Consider the following 20,835-nt stretch of genomic DNA (forward strand, 5'->3'; position numbering starts at 1 on the left):
CTCTCTACATCCGCGTCAAATGTTTTTGTCTCTTTAACATTGCATAGTAATTTCTACTGTATCTAATAAAAAGCATTGCGCCCCCTCTACCGGAGATGTGAAAATAAGTGAGTGCCAGAATGTTTTTGTTACAATGTCATTGTTGATGTAAGCGCAGTTTGGAGGGTTCAGAGAATGTAGCGTCAACTATATGAAGTCTAAGACCAGACAGAGGCAGCATACAGGAGCTCTATACATCGTCATTTTATTATTGACAACATCTCAATTAGTTCAGGTGACAGACAGGATTTTATAGACACAGGTCAATGATCAGTGGTGGAAAAAGTACCCAATTGTCATACTTGAGTAAAATAATAGAAAATGACTCAAGTAAAAGTGAAAGTCACCCAGTAAAATACTACTTGAGTAAAAGTTTAAAATTATTTGGTTTTAAATATACTTAAGTATCAAGAGTAAAAGTAAGAACAATTTCAAATTCCTTATATTAAGCAAACCAGATGGCACAATTTGATTGTTTATTTACAGATAGCCAGGGGCACACTCCAACAGTCAGACATATGTTACAAAAGATGCATTTGTGTTTAGTGAGTCCGCCAGATCAGAGGCAGTAGGAATGACCAGGGAGGTTCTGTTGATAAGTGTGTGAATTGGACCATTTTCTGTCCTGCTAAGCATTCAAAATGTAACGAGTACTTTTGGGTGTCATGGAAAATGTAAGGAGTAAAAAGTACATTCGTTTCTTTGGGAATGTAGTGAAGTAAAAGTTGTCAAAAATATAAATAGTAAAGTACAGAAACCCCCAAAATGACTTAAGTAGTACTTCAAAGTATTTTTACTTAAGTGATTTACACAATTGTCAATGATGAACATCCAATTTTCATCCTTACATTGACAACATAGGGAAAATCTCAATTGCATACTCCTCATGTCCGCTCTTCTCACTTCCTTCTCAAAACTCATTGGAGAAGAAGGTAAGATTTACATTGATTTAAATTAATGAACTACCCCTTGATTTATAGGTGTTAGGTTTGAATGATAGACATGACCACAGGTGTCATAGCTAACTGTACTCTTTTAATTATAACTTCAACTGAACAATACAGAACGTTGGGGGGCTTAACATAACCCCACAGGGTTAGAGATACTGTAACAGGATGTGACAATTATGGAATTTTGCATAACAATTAATTGTCATGCAAATTGATTATAATGTATAAAAACTACATATATATATATATTTTTTTGTTGCTACAAAATACCTAATGATTACAGCTTTGGGTGACACCCTGTCTCAAAAACCAGTGGTGTAAAGTACTTAAGTAAAAATTCTTCTTTGGGATCGGTGTCCCTCCCACGGGACGGTTGAGCTAACGTAGGCTAATGCGATTAGCATGAGGTTGTAAGTGACAAGAAAATTTCCCAGGACATAGACATATCTGATATTGGCAGAAAGCGTAAATTCTTGTTAATCTAACTGTACTGTCCAGTTTATAGTAGCTATTACAGTGAAATAATACCATGCTATGGCTAAAATACCATGCTAAATCGGAAAAACGCCAAGGGGGATGAATACTTTTGCAAGCATACAGTATATTCATAATTAAATGGAAGTGTTTTTGCTGAGGTGATAACTGGACGAGCAAAAAACAACAGACAACAACCAGAAAATATCAAGGTACAATATATAAAATATCAATCATTAACTGTTGTCAGGATAAACTTCAGTTGTCTTTTAGGAATACATTTAATCTCATTGTTTCAAGTTGTATTATTAGTCGTATGTACGGGATACACATGGTATACATCGTCCAATGAAATGCTAACTTCCAGGTTCCTTCTCGACAATGCCACAACAATATATAATAAAATATAAGAATACAAACATAAAGTAAATGGCTCAGTAGAATACAATAAACCTTTATAACTTAAAAGTATCATACAGGAAGGTACAATTTATAGTCCAATATTTACATGTGTATTGGGGAAGGGGGGGGGGGGGAGTATAATAAGAGTCTGGTAGCAGCAGTTGTGATGTGTGTGTATCATGAATGTATGTGTGTGTATGAGTGAGTGTGCTTAGGTGCGGAGAATCAAAAGCAGGTAGTCAGTCCAGTTCAAGTGTTCAGCAGCTTGTAGATAGAAACTGTCTCTGAACCTGTTGGTATCAGACCTCATGCTCTGATACCGTCTGCCCGACGGTAAAGGAGAGGACACCTCGTGGCTGGGGGGCATTGCAGTCGTGGAAGCAGCAATTCCCGTACCAGGCCGTGATACAACCTGTCAGGACGCTCTCAATGGTGCAGCGGTAGTATTTGGAGAGGACCCGGGGCGGCACGCCAAATTTCTTCAGTTGCCTAAGGAAGTAGAGACACTGTTGCACTCTCTTGACAAGAGTGGTGATGTTGTTGGTCCATGACAAGTCCTTGGTGATGTGGATGTCGAGGAACTTAAAACTTGTGACTCTTTCTACTGCAGTTCCATTGATGTTGACCGGGCCATGTTCCCTCCTCTTTTTCCTGAAGTCAACAATCAACTATTTTGTTTTGCTGACGGTGAGGGAGAGGTTGTTGTCATGACACCAACACGCAGTCGTGGGTGAACAGAAAGTACAGCAGTGGACTGAGGACACACCCCTGAGGGGCCCGTGAGTTAAGAGTTAGCGTGGAAGAGTTGTTGTTGCCAATCCTCACATTGAGTTCATATAGGGCATAACATATTTCAAACATGACAAACACCAGAATATGAATAGTTTCCAAATATAAATGGCTAAAGGCATTTCACATTCATAGGATTTATTTATAAGCAAACAGTTGGGGGAGAAACATCCGAAATCCCGCAGACAATCCAGGAGAGACAGAAGGAGATGCAGGACGTGAGACGGGCTGTGGACTATCTGAAGATAAGTGTTGGCGTCATCTATGCAAATTATTTACATATTTACATTTACATTCTGTCTGGGATCCAGGTAAGAGCTGAGTGAATGGGTTGGTTGAAATGGACCCCCCCACCTCTGTGTGTGTGTCTGTACAGCACTCTGCACTGGCAGCAGTGGAAGACAGTGAGAGGATATTTATTGAGCTCATGCACTCCATTGAGAGAAGGCGCTCTGATGTGAAGGAGCTGATCAGAGCCCAGGAAAAGTCTGAAGTGAGTTAAGTTGAAAGAGCAACTGGAGCAGGAGTTTGCTGACCTGAGGAGGAGAGATGCTGACCTGGAGCAGCTCTCAAACTCAGAAGATCAAATCCATTTCCTCCAGGTGACATCTATAAATTAGTTGTCCCCCAAAATACTCTGTAATGGCTATCTTTGACTAGACTTATTTTTCTGTGAAATGAGCTTGATCTAAAGTAAAGTTTGTCTTTCACAATATATTCTACCCATTTGCCTCTGTAGAGTTTCCAGTCTCTCTGTGCCTTTACTGGATCTGAGGCATGTCTATCCATACATTCCCCCACATTTTTAAGAAACTGAAAGATCAGCTACAGGACAAACATTTTTACATTTAGCAGACACTCTTATCCAAAACAAAGCATATCAACTGATTTTTCACCTAGTTGGCTCGGGGATTCGAACCAGTTACTGGCCCAAGTCTCTTAACCACTAGGCTACCTGCCACCCTACAGTGTTGAGTGAAAGTCCACACACCCAGTGAAAAAGTCCACATACCTTGCAGTCTTCTCATTTTGCTGCCTTAACATGTAATTTAAAAGGGATTCAACTGGATTTCCCCCCACAGATCTAAAAAACCTACTCCACATTTTCAAAGTGAAAGAAAATGTCAAATTTTTTGAAAAGCAACAAAATAAATAAATAGATTGCATATGCCTTCACACCCCAGAGTTCATACTTGGCGGAAGCATCTTTGGCAGCCATTACAGCTGTGAATCTTTTTGAATATGATTCTACCAACTTTGCTCAAGACTTTTACTCAAGTAGTATTTTACTGGGTGACTTTCACTTTTACTTGAGTCATTTTCTATTAAGGTATCTTTACTTTTACTCAAGTATGACAATTAGGTACTTTTTCCACCACTGGGAATCATTAACAGCAATATTCAAACCCAAATTTAAGTCAGGACTGATACTGGACCACTCAGGAACACTCTTGGAAAGCCCTTCTGGTGTGTCTTTTGCATATAAAATGTGTGTAATTGTCCCACTGAAAAACAAATATCTATCCCAGGTGCAACGGTCATCAAAATTGTTAAATGGTTTTCAAAATAATTCTAATAAATGCAACAGTTGGACAATGGATGAAAATAATCAAAACTTTTAGCATTTTTAAAATCCATCAGATAAAGACAAAATGTTTTCTTGCACAAACAAATAATGTCAGGGATGTTGGTGGGAATTCAGAATTCAGTTACCAATGTTTTCTTAGAATGCACTCATATATACATTTTCTAATGGTATCAGGTACCTTTTTTATATTTTGTGTTAAAATAAAAGCAATTATATGTGCCGGCTTTGTATAAATACACTGGGAGTATTTGCATATATGAAAACATTAACATAAAGGGGTTGAACTGGGCTGCAACCACCAAAAACTTGCTCTGTCCAGGCCTACCTGTACTCACCTGTGCTGTCTAGACTGCACCATTAATTACTGCTGTTGTCACGTTCTGCTGCATAATTCAACATGTGAATAGCAGTATATCCTCAGATAAAAAATTAACATGCTTGGCTCTAGATTACACCTATCTATACATACTTTACCTTGTTTGCGAGATCAGACTGTCACGCCCTGACCATAGAGAGCTTTTTATTCTCTATGTTGGTTAGGTCGGGGTGTGACTAGGGTGGGTCATCTAGGTTATTTATATTTCTATGTTGGCCTTGTATGGTTCCCAATCAGAGGCAGCTGTTTATCGTTGTCTCTGATTGGGGATCATATTTAGGCAGCCATTTCCCTTTTGTGCTTTGTGGGATCTTGACTATGTATAGTTGCCTGTGAGCATTATAGCAGCGTCACGTTTCATTTGCATTTTTTGTTTTCTTTGGATGGAACCATACCACGCTGCATCTTGGTCCACTCATTATAACGATCGTGACACAGACATAATATAAGTAAGAATATATGTAAGAAGGGCTATATAAATACATTTGATTTGATATGATATGACTAGGGTGGCTGGAGTCTTTGACGATTTTTAGGGCCTTCCTCTGACACCACCTGGTATAGAGGTCCTGGATGGCAGGAAGCTTGGCCCCGGTGATGTACTGGGCCGTATGCACTACCCACAGTGGAGGCCACTGTGTTCTTGGGGACCTTCAATGCTGCAGACATTTTTTGATACCCTTCTCCAGATCTGTGCCTCGACACAATCCTGTCTCGGAGCTCTACGGACGATTCCTTCGACGTCATGGCTTGGTTTTTGTTCTGACATGCACGATCAACTGTGGTACCTTATATAAACAGGTGTGCCTTTCCAAATCATGTCCAATCAATTGAATTTACGACAGGGGACTCCAATCAAGTTGTAGAAACATCTACAACTTGATTGGATCACTGGAAACAGGCTGCACCTGAGCTCAATTTCGAGTCTCATAGTAAAGGGTCTGAATACTTATGTAAATTAGGTATTTCTGTTTGACATTTTTTATACATTTGCAAACATTTCTAAAAACACTGTTTTCACTTGGTCATTTATGAGGTTTTGTGTGTAGATTGATGAGGATTTATTTTTATTTAATACATTTTTCAATAAGTCTGTAGCGTAACAAAATGTGGAAAAAGTGAAGGGAAATGAATACTTTCAGAATGCACTGTATATGAAACCGATTAGCAAGGTGTATCGGTTTATCCTTCCTGCAGTATTATGTTAAAAGCGTACATGAACGTTCCTGCATGTACACAACCCTCTCACAGAACTTCTCACAGGCTTTCAACTTAGGAGACTTAGGGCAACATTTTCATAGGACAAAATAATTGTGCAAAGTGCAAAAATGACTCTTGCCAGCTGACATTGGATCCCAATACAGTAAATTAATTTGTGTCTGTCTGCGTGGTATAGAAAAGTGACCACGAATTTTCCTATTCATACCATCGAGTCAGATTTATCAACCACCCTCATGTGTTGTGTAGAGAGTGTCTGTCTGGAGCCTGTGTCTACTAAGAGGTAGAGTGGAGTGGGCAATCCGCTGATATAGCAGTGTCAAATGAAGAGATCAGGAAAGTTGTTTATCAGCATTGTTTTGGGATAAATGATCAGTCCTGGAGGGTATACTGCTCCCCTCTGCCCTACACTTGTTTCTTCCACAATAATGGAGAATGGACTCATATCAATGTTCCTTGCTCCTCTAGAGTAGGAGTGTACCTGAACCACAGTGCAGGAACTCTGTCCTTCTACAACATCTCTGACACAATGACCCTCCTCCACAAATGCCAGACCACATTCACTCAGCCCCTACATCCTGGGTTATGGTTTGATTCAGCATCGTTTGTGAGGATAGTAACACCTATTCAGTGATAAAGCTAGTATCTGGTATCAATTCATTGTGAGCTTTACTTAGAGGCCTTGTGACTATAGGAGATCAACTGTTTTACCTTAGTTAGGCTACATGTGTGTGCACATGCCACCCACACACACCATAATCCAAAATTAAGGACCTATTATTGTAAAGAATGTATGGATAGCTTCACATCATGTTTTAAAAAGTAGTTGCTCTCATGGAATGTTTCGATATACAGAAATCAGACAGTATTTGCATGTGAAAATGTAATGCACTTACTCCATAGATGGTATTGATTGAGTGTGTCCGGATTCAGAAGGGTTGGGTTAAATGCAGAAGACACATTTCAGTTGGTCAACTTACTAGGTATCCCCCCTTTCCCTTCCTGTCTTTGTTTTTTTTTAAATGCACAATATGAAAATATAGATACTTTCATATTGTGACTGGCAGGTGGCGCCCTTGTCGTTGGTTATGGTATTACAGTTCTTAATTCTGTCTTGAAATCGATTGTCATGTTTGCAGCAATTTTCATCTGAACTAAAGCATTTGAAGAATTAGTGGAATGGTATCAAATACATTAAACACATGATTTCCATGTGTTTAATGCCATTCTATTTGCTCTGTTCCGGCCATTATTATGAGCTGTCCTCCCCTCGGCAGCCTKCTGTGGTCTGAATAGCCATGAGAAAATTTACTTGAGGTACACGACAGCATACTAAACTTCTACAACATCCTTTAATAGCATCATCATTCTGCATTGCACACCACACATTTACCCCAAATCAATGATGGACATATGTGATTGCATTTTTTTGTATATGTCAAACCATTCATAACAAGTATTCTCTTTAACACAAATTCTAACCAAAAGGTACAATGACAGCTTTATTCTATTCCTTAATTATCTCAAAGTACCTGGTGTCCTAATCTTTGCCTTAACAAAACATTGGTAACACTTTATAATAATTATCATGAATAAGCATTAAACTACTCATAAACAATTCCAAATTTATTTGTAAACATTTATAAACGTTACTAAGCATTTATAAAGGCTTATTCATGAAAGTTTACGAAACATAAAATGTAGTTAACTCATGATGCTCAATTACAGTATTTTAAATGATTCATTTTTCTTTTACATGAATTACAGTACAATATACATGGAAAAAACTACAAAATCATATTTTTAAAGAGCAACACACTGTGTGGTGTTTCTTTCAATGCTGAAGGCAATGCATCAAGAACTGATGGCCCATCGACATCATCCAATCAGTTCCTGATGCAGTATCATCAACATCAGAAAGCTCTGCGTTCAGTCATGGAAACCGGGGATCCATTCTGGCTTAAAAAGAACCAACTGCAAGTGGGCAAATGAGGGAGTTAGTAAATGGTTAAAACAGGAGAGGAGGAGAGGAAGGAGAGGAAATGGACGAGTTATAGAGAAAAAGAGACACATCACTTTATTGGATAGCCCCCACAGTAGCTCTATAGAGGCTCAAACTAACTAACTGCAGCTTTGTTGATATGCCATGACCTGCCAGTGTTAGGGTTAGATTTTGCGTTATGGTTAGGTATAGAATTGGAGTTATGAGGCCATATATATATATATTAATCTAGGATGGAAAGGGAGGGTGGGACTGGGGTAGGTGGAGGCGAGGGATTGAGCTGTTCTTTGTTAAAAAAAAATATATGTATCAATGCTGCAATTGCAAATTTGAACTCTGTAATAAAAAATAAACCAAAAATTGGAGTTATGGATATGGTTAGTGGATAGTTAAACACTTTGTTGATAGTTTGTTCAACATCTGTAAACCATCAGTAGGGGACTATCCCATGTTAAGTGCTAACACCAGTGACAATTTTGAAGGAAGGACACTGCGGCGGCAGGTCATCTCTATTGACGCCTTGGAGACTGGGCGCCTCTCCAAAAGCTTGTTCCAGCCAGGGACCTACTGTACCGGACTGTACTGTGGTGCAGGAGAGGCAAACAGCTGCGTTTAGCAGAACCCCAGTAGCCACTGTGAGAGGAAACACTGAACTGCTCACAGTTGCCAGCTGAGATTAGGCCAGATCACAGCAACTCATCGGACGTCTGATCAAGTTGGAATTTGATCCATTACGTGGAGGTGTAAGAGACATTTGACTGTTTATACTCACAGGGAGATTCTCATTTGGTGCAAAAGACCGTCCTCTCCTGGACTCCTCCGTCCTCTCTCCTCTGACCGGGAAACCGATAAGTGGTTGAGGAGAGTATCAGTTAGTTAGTAGACAAACAGAGTGTTCTCACCTCCTCGATAGCCTCCTCCCGCCGAAGAAGCACAAGAGTATCCTACCGGAGTCCTTCGCGGAAGAGTTATGGGATCTGCCACACCCCCTTTGAATCAACTGTTTACTTGGGAGGAGAAAAGGAGGCACATATTTAAAAACGATATGCAACTTATCCCTTTATCTATAAAATGTCTAGGACAACTAGCTACATGTACTTTTTACTACTTTACACATTTCATTTGGGATTCCACCCCTGTAAACATAATTTGCATGATGACGTGCGAATGAAGAAAGATGGTCTCATTTCATACAAGTGCATTTGTTTCTACATTTCCTCTCCTCCCCTCCTCTCCTCGGTTACTTTTTACTTTTTTCAAAAGGAGGCGAGGAGAGGATGGAGGAGTTGAGCAAACCAATAGAGAATCTCCCATAGTCTCCAAAAGGGGCTCCTGATACTGCCCCGGCTCGAGTCACAATGATATTTGCGTGAGGTACACATGATGTGTAAGTGGTCTTCATCCACCCCATGATTGACATGTCTATTTTTCACAAAAATTATTGCAGAGGTATAGTGTATATAACTCTTAGTTATGATAAGACATATAGATGGCTGCATTGGGATCCATGTTATAGAATGATCTGCATTATTTTGTGTTTTTCACTCCGAACGAGAGGATGTATGAGCAGACGGACTGCAGAACCTCTCCAGGTCAATGTGAGAAACCATAAGACATCACAGTTGCCTGCAGAGATTACCCAGTCTATCCATGGAGCCCCGTGTTATACACACAATCAGCTACAATGCTCTTGTCTTTCTCAGGAGATCGTTCCCTTCGATCCAATGAATCCCAATCTGCCCCAAAAGTGCCCACACATGGGTCATGTTCATTAGAACACACAATTTTGAAACAAAATGTGTTTAGTCCAGGTAGTCCCTCCCTGTTTTAGTTCTTTCCGCTTGGTGCCTAATGAACACGAACCTGGCCATCTCACCAGATGTGGCCACTGATCGGATCACATGACGCATTTAAGAATACCTGGGTCGTGTTCAGTAGGGACACACTCCAAAGTGTAGTGAAACGTAAAGGTATTATCTGTACATGTCCAATAAAAACACTAATTTTAATTTACTGTCGTGAAACGTCTAAAAGCAGTGTGCCCCAATGAACACAACCCAGAATCTTATTAAAGGGTTACCCAAACCACAATACACAGTAACACCGAGCATGGAGATTCTATTGGCAGCGGTGATACTCTCTCTTTTGAAGCCAAGCAGGACTTAAAAGCCAATGATGGGCTGGCAGCTGAGTTGGAGGAGGACTACTATGGGCAGGTCTGTCCCTCGGGCGGGCATCAAACATATACATATGTAAACGGCCATAACAATAGAAGTGTGCCGTAAACAAACAGCAGTGAACCTAATCCGCTCACCCCTCAAACCATGAAGGAGGGGTCGGATGGGGGGGGGGTTAAATCTTGCTTCCAGCTGGTGTGCAAAAAGGCGTCTCCCCACCGGTGCCAGCTGGCGCGTGCCCCCTGTACTTAGAAAGACCCCTCCAGGAGACCACTAACCCCCCCCCAAAAAAACAGCCCTCACCTCCAGCCCTCACCCCAATCCATCCAGAAGGTTCATCCACCACCACTCGTTACCATAGCAAATGGGGGTCCCTCATTGTCAGAGAGCTCCGGGTCACCTTAAAAGTCACGGTCCCTGGCCTTTTGACACCTCCGGACCACTGCAACAAATTGAGAGGGATAGGGCAAAGGAAAGAGGGGGAATAGAGGAGTTGGGAAGAGAGAGAGACACACTTTCAGAGAATACATTCAACAGTAGCACATGGCAGTGTTCCTAAACCAGATCAGACTATTTGTCCTGGATCAGATGTTTGGTGATTTAGAACAAAATAACCTAGAGCAGTACATTTGTTTGGAGATACTGAAAGATATTTCAGTTTGGTTTTAACTGTTGAATTGATTCATTTCCAACACCTAAAATGTGCCTCTACTGAAATTAACTAAAATGATTCCAGTTTAACGTCAATTCAATAGCATTAAACTTTTCTCCTTTCTGGTTCATTGTTAATTCAACACTTTGTCCACTAAGTTTGTGGATGTCAGATACAACTAAAAAGATACAGTATAAGTACATAATTCCAGGAAGTTAAGGGGAAGGGATACTTGTTGAACTTTCTATAGGCACACATACTTTAATGAGTACAATATCTGTATATGCAGACATGACTAAAAATAGGAATCAGGCCAAATTGTCTAAAAAGTTTATCGAATAATTACTGTCTATTCACAACATGCTATCTGCATACTGTATAAAGTGTAATCAAACATGGTCTATTCTTTAAAATATAACTTACACACAATACAAGGCTATTCATTTTGGGAGTGATGACAGAGAATTGGGCCTTCTCAAGTAATAAAAGCATTGTTATTCACTCAATCGACTGAGTCTTTTTGACAGTCCTACCCTCGTAAGCTACAAGCCCCGCAGAGCACAGTAGGACTCACACGCTCGCCACCATCTGTCAGAACCATAGAGTTTGCCATAACAGTACCCCCCCTCCCCCCGCACACGCTTTAGTTCAAACAGTAAACATTACAACAAAAAGCATATGCACTGTTTAATGGCCTCGCTTGAACAGGATTGACTTTTCAAAACATTGACTATGACAGGCTTCAAAATCGATGGCAAATGTTTTGATCCCTATGTTTTTTGGTCATTGGAGACAAGATATAAATGTATTGAATGGATATGCATACATATTACATTTTGTAAAAAAAGGGGGAAAATAAGCTTTCAAGCGAGATAGATGCCTTACTTGAAGGGCACGTGTTTTGGTGTGTGCAGGGTATGAGGCGGATGTACATGCAAACGTTGAGCTACTGTTTGAGGAACATTTTGTTTATCAAAGTGAAGTTTCCCCAGATGTGGTAGTTATCACAGTATACAGTAGTGGGTAATGTTACCATTTGTCACGTTGTATAACTGATTGGAGACAGGCGCAGCGATACATAATAGGTCGTTTTAATACTCCACCCAAAAATACAACATGCCATGAAAGGCACGGGGACGAAGCCTAAAACAAAGACATATACAAAAATACAGGGATCTAACCCAAACAACAGAGCGAGGTTAAACCTCTAATAAATACACAGGACGAGACCCGTTATAACAAGACACAGGACCCGTAATAACAATACACGGGATGAGACCCGTAATAACAATACACTGGACGAGACCCGTAATAACAATACACTGGAAGAGACCCGTAATAATAATACATGGGACGAGACCCGTAATAACAATACACTGGACGAGACCCGTAATAACAATACACTGGACGAGAACCGTAATGACAATACAAGGGACGAGACCCGTTATAACAAGTGCACCACAATATATGGGACGAGACCCGTAATAACGAGTACTCAATACACGCAGCACGAAAGCCGAAACAAAGCACGGGTACTCACAAGACCAACGGACAGGGGAACAATAACCAATAATATATACAGTTGAAGTCGGAAGTTTACATACACCTTAGCCAAATACATTTAAACTCAGTTTCACAATTCCTGACATTTAATCCAAGTAAAAATTCCCTGTTTTAGGTCAGTTAGGATCACCACTTAATTTTAAGAATGTGAAATGTCAGAATAATAGTAGAGAGAATGATTTATTTCAGCTTTTATTTCTTTCATCACATTCCCAGTGGGTCAGAAGTTTACATACACTCAATTAGAATTTGGTAGCATTGCCTTTAAATTGGTTAACTTGGGTCAAACATTTCGGGTAGCCTTCCACATGCTTTCCACAAAAGTAGGTTGAATTTTGGCCTATTCCTCCTGACAGAGCTGGTGTTACTGAGTCAGGTTTGTAGGCCTCCTTGCTCGTACACACTTTTTCAGTTCTGCCCACACTTTTTCTATGGGATTGAGGTCAGGGCTTTGTGATGGCCACTCCAATAACTTGACTTTGTTGTCCTTAAGCCATTTTGCCACAACTTTGGAAGTATGCTTGGGGTCATTGTCCATTTGAAAGACCCATCTGCGACCAAGCTTTAACTTCCTGACTGATGTCTTGAGATGTTGCTTCAATATATCCACATAATTTTCCTCCCTCATGATGCCATCTATTTTGTGAAGTGCACCAGTCCCTCCTGCAGCAAAGCACCCCCAAAACATGATGCTGCCACCCCCGTGCTTCATGGTTGGGATGGTGTTCTTCAGCTTGCAAGCCTCCCCCTTTTTCCTCCAAACATAACCATGGTCATTACAGCCAAAGAGTTCTATTTTGTTTCATCAGACCAGAGGACATTTCTCCAAAAAGTACAATCTTTGTCCCCATGTGCAGTTGCAAACCCTAGTCTGACTTTTTTTTATGGCGGTTTTGGAGTGGTGGCTTCTTCCTTGCTGAGCGGCCTTTCAGGTTATGTCAATATAGGACTTGTTTTACTGTGGATATAGATACTTTTGTACCTGTTTCCTCCAGCATCTTCACAAGGTCCTTTGCGGTTGTTCTGAGATTGATTTGCACTTTTCGCACCAAAGTACGTTCATCTCTAGGAGACAGAACGCGTCTCCTTCCTGAGCGGTATGACGGCTGCATGGTCCCATGGTGTTTATACTTGCGTACTATTGTTTGTACAGATGAACGTGGTACCTTCCGCCGTTTGGAAATTGCTCCCAAGGATGAACTAGACTTGTGAAGGTCTACAATTGGCTGATTTATTTTTATTTTCCCATGATGTCAAGCAAAGAGGCACTGAGTTTGAAGGTAGGCCTTGAAATACATCCACAGATACACCTCTAATTGACTCAAATGATGTCAATTAGCCTATCAGAAGCTTCTAAAGCCATGACATAATGTTCTGGAATTTTCCAAGCTATTTAAAGGCACAGTCAACCGAGTGTATGTAAACTTCTGAACCACTGGAATTGTGATACAGAGAATTATAAGTGAAATAATATGTCTGTAAACAATTGTTGGAAAAATTACTTGTGTCATGCACAAAGTAGATGTTCTAACCGACTTACCAAAACTATAGTTTGTTAACAAGAAATTTGTGGAGTGGTTGAAAAGCGAGTTTTAATGACTCCAACCTAAGTGTATGTAAACTTCCGACCTGAACTGTATACAATTACTAATCAGGGGAATTGGAATCAGGTGTGCATAATGAGACAGTTCAGTGATGCCTAGAGGCCGGTGACGTAGACCTCCGGAACTGGTGCATGGAATGAGCAGCAGTACTGGGGGAATCTGTGACAGTACCCCCCCTCACGCGGTGCGGGTCGGTCAGGGCCAGTTGCAGCAGCCGAAGTTGCGTCAGCGTCGGACGGGCCAGTTACAGTTGCCGAAGTTGCAGCAGCGTCGAACGGGCCAGTTGCAGCTGCCGAAGTTGCGGCGGCTTTGGACAGGCCAGTTGCAGCAGCATCGGACGGGCCAGTTGCAGCTGCCGAAGTTGCGTAAGCGTCGGACGGACCGGTTGCAGTGGCGTCGGGCGGGCCAGTTGCTGCTGCCGAAGTTGCGGCGGCGTCAAACGGGCCATTCCCGCTGTCTCCCTTTAGGTTGTCGATTATTCTGTCACGTTGTATAAATGATTGGAGACAGGCGCAGGAATACGTAATAGGGGGATTTTAATACTCCACTCGAAAATACAACATGCCATGAAAGGCACGGGGACGAAGCCCTAAACAAACAAGTATGCAAAAACACAGGGATGTAAACCCAAACAAAAGAGGGAGGTTAAACCTCTAATTAAAACACGGAATGAGACCAGTAATAACAATACACGGGACGAGACCCGTAATAACAAGTGCACCACAATACACGGGACGAGACCTGTAATAATGAGTACACAATACACGCAGCATGAAAGCCGAAACAACAAAGCACAGGTACTCACAAGACCAACAGACAGGGGAACAATGACCAACAAGACAATGGTGAACAGAGGGCACATATATATAATTACTAATCAGGGGAACTGGAATCAGGTGTGTGTAATGATACAGTTCAGTGACGTCTAGAGGCCGGTGACGTAGACCTCCGGAATTGGTGCACGAAATGAGCAGCAGTATCAGGGTAAATCCCTGACACCATTGACATTTACTGATAACAATAAACTTTATTATGACATTAAAGAGGCTATACAAAACTTTTGCTCTAGGGGCTCTGTTTTAGCAAACGTAACACAATGGGAAATCTAGGTTCAGGGGTGTGTCAGAAATATTTGTGCTATTTTCACTATTACAATTATCTGCACACTTGCTGGTGTTGCCGGGATGGGTTTTGATGAATAAACAAGTTGTGGGTGTGTCGAGGCTTGYCCCCTCACTGGCCAATCAGAAGGTGCTCCATGGCGAAATATGTGGTTGCTACAAGTTGTGTATTTACGGTATTTTATGTATTGCCTTGGAATCAACTCCAATACCAATGTTCGTCCGTTATAGTTTGTTAAATGGCTTACAGAAATAAAATGACAAAATGTAGACCTATCTTTGCTAAATACATTAACTTTAATTTGTAGTCCACATTGTTCTAAGTAATTGCATGGCTTCAATAGCATTTCCACTGATATAGGGGCTAGGCCTACTGTAAATTGCATTATGGCTGAGCATGGGCATGCCAAACATTGTCAATAAGCAAGATTAAATTCATTATTGATAATGCCTAAAAAGAGAACAAATAATTCTAATCAAATTCTGAACAAAACGAAAACAACTTGTTTTAAAATAGGCTATGTCACACTTACAGGCACCATCATTTCTCCCTGTGGGCATACTATTAAAACAACGCAGACTACGGAGGGTTTTACTCACATCCAAACTTTTCACAGTAGCCGGATCCAATATAAAGAGAAAGGGAGAATGTCCACTTACTGTTATACTGCTCCCAAATATGTTTTATGAACATATTCAGAACCATCTTACAGATCAGATCATATTCACACATCTCCAGGAGTTGCATTGAATACTTGCCACAGTGTTGTCACCATAAAACCAGGAAGTTGAATCATTCTAATAAGTTTGGTTGTAATAAAATTAAACAATAAACAAAAATAAATAAATGTAAAATGTAATGATATCATAGAATCGCCGGGATAAAAAATACATACATTGCTGTTGAACCAGCCTTTCGTTATAGTAGGCCTAGGGTAAGGGAGGGCTTGAGTTTTAAACATATGAAACGGAAACAAGCAATTGTCACAGGAAAATAACTTTTAAATACAAGGTTCACTGGTACCCATGTTCTCATCTCTCATTTCATGATGGGCATGGACACGTAGCCTAACGCTAAAACCAGATTTTGGTTTATCTGAAATATTCCCATCAGCTCTGCCTAAAATTAGCACTTTGGATCACGTTTTTAAGGACACACCTCAAATACTTCCACCCCGCCTATCTGAGTGCAAGGAACTGATATAAGACAGGTAAATTGCGGTCAGAAATTTTTTATGTGTATGAACCATACAGCCACATTCAAGCCAAAACGTGTCGTAATTAACTAAACTTCCATAATAAATAAACTTTCATAGTGTATCTTTAACAAACATCTGCATAATGCATAATGCAGCAGCAAGAAACCCTTAGACAACGTATTGTCATCATTAATAAACACCTCAAATAATCCATTACATTTGCATTCAGTGGACTATGAAGACTTTGAAGGCCAACCTTACTGGCACTTTCCATAATCGAACGGGGTAGTGCGATTGTTACAAGAAGAAAAGGAACTCTACCCATGCACTGTTTTGTGCCTCTGTATTTTTCCATAAATCTTTTCAGTCACCCCCACTTTTCCCCCCGTAAGAATAAGTTGTGTCGGTTGGTGGTCATCTCAAAGGGCTACTGTACAATTGACCCTTCCATGTGAATTATGAGGAGATTCGGCGATGGACTTGCCTCCTGGAGAGCCTATTGTATCGTTCGGTTGGGGCCGTCGGTGGGGTAAGGAACTGAACTGGACCGGAGAGGTGTTGGAAGGGGACGGATACACACCCCTGGAGCACACCCCGTGCCCTCCTTACGCTCTTCAGGTCCCAAGACCTCGGGGCTGCGGGTTGCCCACAAACAATTGCAATCTGCATGAGCAGAGATGACATTCGTGATTTGTTCCAGGCCTGAGGTTCTGAGTCCTTTCTTGTCGTTAACAAGGGAAGACGGTGGGAAGACAAAGCTAAATTGGAGCGGCTGGATTAGCAATGGATACCGAACTTGGCCCCCCTATGGTTCTGCATTGTCTTGTCACAAGAACTGAAAATAAAGACAATATGATTTGATTCTGCTACCGTGCACTCGAAAGGCCCTGAGACGTGACAATGAGGTCCCCCAAGAGTAAGGCGGTGCTCTAATCTTTTGAGAGCTATTGTGTTCAACAGTATGCACTGTTCTGTCGTTGTATTACTTCTCATGGCGCATTTGGAACACATACTGTTAAAGACCAGTCATATTTCTTAGGAACACATATGGTCTTCCCAGTGAGTTTGCGCACTTACACGTAAAAGCTACAATTGAGTTTCAAAACAAAGCAGGCTACTATTAAGGCTACAAATAGGCTACTATGCAAGACAAAATGTGTCTTCAGTTTGCATTCATGATCATTTTGTGTCCGCACAGACCCTAATATTTGACGGGATTTCTGTTAACATCGGACGTGGGTCAAATACATACGTGTCAAATACATTCAAAATACTTATTGCACAATTGTTTTAAATGTTTATTCCCTATATTCGAATGGAAGTCATCAATTCACGTGAAGCCCTTTACAGGGAGTTCATTGGCTCTTGTCCAAATGGAATGTGAACAGAAATATGTAATTTCTTTCAGCCTTTTCAACTATACACACAAATTAGAACGATTATAGTAAAAATTGTAGGGTAAAGGATAAATCAGCTTGAGGTCCCAATTCATTATTTCTTTCAATACCGGATCGCAAGAACAAACACCAAATGCCATATTGAGCAAGACAGAGACGTATGTATAAGCATCAAATAGTTATAAATGAATAATGCTTAATACTGTAGATAGAGTACACTGCGGATACCAATTTAACATTGCTCCCATTACAATTTGAGTGTAATCTCTATGATCATGAAATCCAACCAAGTCTTCATTCATACCAAATATACAGAATAGCCCTCAAATTGGAATTCAATATAATGTTTGCCGGGAAAAAAACGATTGTCTTACCTTAGCCCTTGCTACGAAAACACAGGTCTGTGATACCTTCACAGGAGCGGGCTTGCTCTGGCCCTGTTTCCCTCACACCTACTATGCTCAGTCTGGGAGTGCTTTTACCCCACGCTGCTCTTACTAGACCATGAGGCCACGAGTTCCCTCCCCGTTCCATCCACTCCAAGGCTGAACCCTCCCGTCAAGCCAAGCACTCCTCTTCCAATGGCCCCGCTGTATTGATCCAACACACACACACTCGGTGCCTGATCTGAGCCATTTTCTCTTATTTAAAAACTGAAGTTTACTGGTTGTCTCGTACCAATGTAATAACACGTCTTTATGGGCCATTAAGCAGACTCTTTTGTCCAAAGTGACGTACAGTAGTGCATACACGCTGATATGCATACGCACATTGCTCTACAGAGGAGAAAGATTAATAGTAAGAGCTGTTTGCTTTTTTGCCTTTTGAGTGGGTTTGGAGGAATATCGTGTCTTTGTGTTAAGGGGGGAAAAGTCTAAAGGCCTATGGCCAGTTCAGGTGCACACAGCTCATACCAAACATTTATGTAATATTTCGGGAAGGGCCCATGTGTGATCTGTGCTTGATCAGTGCAACTTCTGTACCTGTGATCTCTGTTCAACACTATTCCAAGTCAGAATTGCCCCCATTATTATGCCACAGTGCTGCGATATATTACATTTCCTCCCCCAAAAATCTCTAAATGTGATATTTAGATCATGCTGGCTACTGAAAACATGCATTTTGTGTCTAGAGACAATATATATATATTTATATATATTAAAAATTTAAACTGAAATATCACATTTACATAAGTATTCAGACCCTTTACTCAGTACTTTGTTGAAGCACCTTTGGCAGCGATTACAGCATTGAGTCTTCTTGGGCATGACGCTACAAACTTGGTACACCTGTATTTGGGGAGTTTCTCTCATTCCTCTCTACATATCCTCTCAAGCTCTATCAGGTTGGATGGGGAGCGTTGCACAGCTATTTTCAGGTCTTTCCAGAGATGTTCGATCGGGTTCAAATCCAGGCTCTGGCTGGGCCACTCAAGGACATTCAGAGACATGTCCCGAAACCACTCCTGCATCGTCTTGGCTGTGTGCTTAGGGTCGTTGTCCTGTTGGAAGGTGAACCTTCGGCACAGTCTGAGGTCCTGAGTGCTCTGGAGCAGGTTTTCATCAAGGATCTCTCTGTACTTTGCTCTGTTCATCTTTCCCTCAAACCTGATTAGTCTCCCAGTCCCTGCCTCTGAAAAACATCCCCACTTCATGATGCTGCCACCACCATGCTTCACCATAAATCATGCTTTACCGTAAATCCGCAAGTGTTCTATAATTACAATATTAGTTTGTGTTTCTTAATTCTGCAAACAGCTAGTTTGTATTTTCTTAGCAAGTTAAGCTAAATCGTGTTAGCCACTAATGCTAATTGCTAGTTAGCTAATAAAAGTACTGAGTCAGAGCAAACGTAGCTAGCTAATACAGACTGATACCAGTACTGGTGGAGGCTTAAATCAGCATGTTGTTTGTGCCACAGTATCTTCTAAATCAAAGAAGAATAGGCGAAGCATGAATATGTTGGCTATATGAATAAAGATTTAATGTAGCCAAAGATTATAGGGTCCCCTAGGAAACACTGAACATCACTTTGGTTCCTACCCTGTCACATCTCGTCCATGGCATTTTCATCTGTTGTCATGTCAAACAACACTGTATTCAAAGTACCCACTATTATTTATATTCTAACTATAGAATTATAATAAACATTATATTTCCATTATTCCAAAAGTTCACCTAACTGTTTTGATCTAAATCGCAATTGCAACATTTGGTTAAAAATAAGGCCTACTATTTTTGCCCATATCGTGGCAGAGGGGAAAGGATCTCAAATGAGGGTAGGAAATGCAGAAATTGATGGAAATGCAGGAAATTATTTTAGGTTGAAGTTGAATTGAACAATATAAAACAGTGGTCACCAACCTTTTCTGAGTCAAGATCACTTTCTGAGTCAAAATGAATGCCGAGATCTACCGCTGATTTTTTATTAACATGACTTAAAAAATGTAAGCCTATGCAACAATAACCAATTAAAAACAGTGCTATAGCAATGAGGTTTATGCAGTAAGCTATAGGCCCAATACATTATCACCGCATACTGGCTTTGCTTGAATTTACCTGCCAATGCATTGTTAATCGGATTTTTTTTTTAAATTATATTTCAAAATTTGAGGTAGGCTATATGATCACACCGATAATCGATCCATTTGTTGTATTACTTGTGAGGCACAGCTGAGTGAGCATACATTTAAATTATTTTATTTTTTATTTTACTGGGCTGATGGTGCCTTCATCTGATTGTGAGTCTCAGCGGAGGGTGACAGCAGCAGACTGAGTGTCCGTCTCTCAACATCCGGCCGCTCGCCCTTTCCTCCACTGACACTGACCAAAAAGGGACACCGTCTTCCAGCTGATGGCAAAACTCGAGTCGCACCGCATTATTTCTGCCTCCTGCACAAATTCATGTTGTTACTCCTATGAACAAAAGTGAAATATTCCTTGATATTAAAAGAATCAAGCCGCTAATAATAACAACAACGCAAACCTATAGATACATTTTCCTACTCATTCATTGCTGCTGCACTGCTTGTTGTAGTGCTCAGTGGAAATAGGAAGAACGCGCATTTTATGGGTTATAAAAGTGTTGAATACAAAGTGTTGACATTGCTGAGTAAGAAAACAGGAACTCATAAAAACAGCAGCTCTTTGCTGTATTCGTTGACAGTCTCTCTCTAGTCAAGGTTTTAAACGTTTTGAAATCTCACAGTATCAAATTTGGCGTAGCTTTCTTTTATGCCTGCTACGTTACTGCAGACTCGGTCATCTGAGCAATCTGATTGGCCA

The 20,835-nt window shown here is 40.7% G+C and overlaps 1 long non-coding RNA gene across 1 annotated transcript in view; it reads left to right on the forward strand.

The window, feature by feature from the left end:
• LOC139027903 (uncharacterized) overlaps positions 1 to 20,835 on the forward strand; it is a 393,207-nt gene that overhangs the window by 104,122 nt on the left and 268,250 nt on the right. The window lies entirely within an intron of this gene.

This window comes from Salvelinus sp. IW2-2015, linkage group LG1 (assembly GCF_002910315.2).
Source record: "Salvelinus sp. IW2-2015 linkage group LG1, ASM291031v2, whole genome shotgun sequence".
Classification (NCBI taxonomy): Eukaryota; Metazoa; Chordata; class Actinopteri; order Salmoniformes; family Salmonidae; genus Salvelinus; species Salvelinus sp. IW2-2015.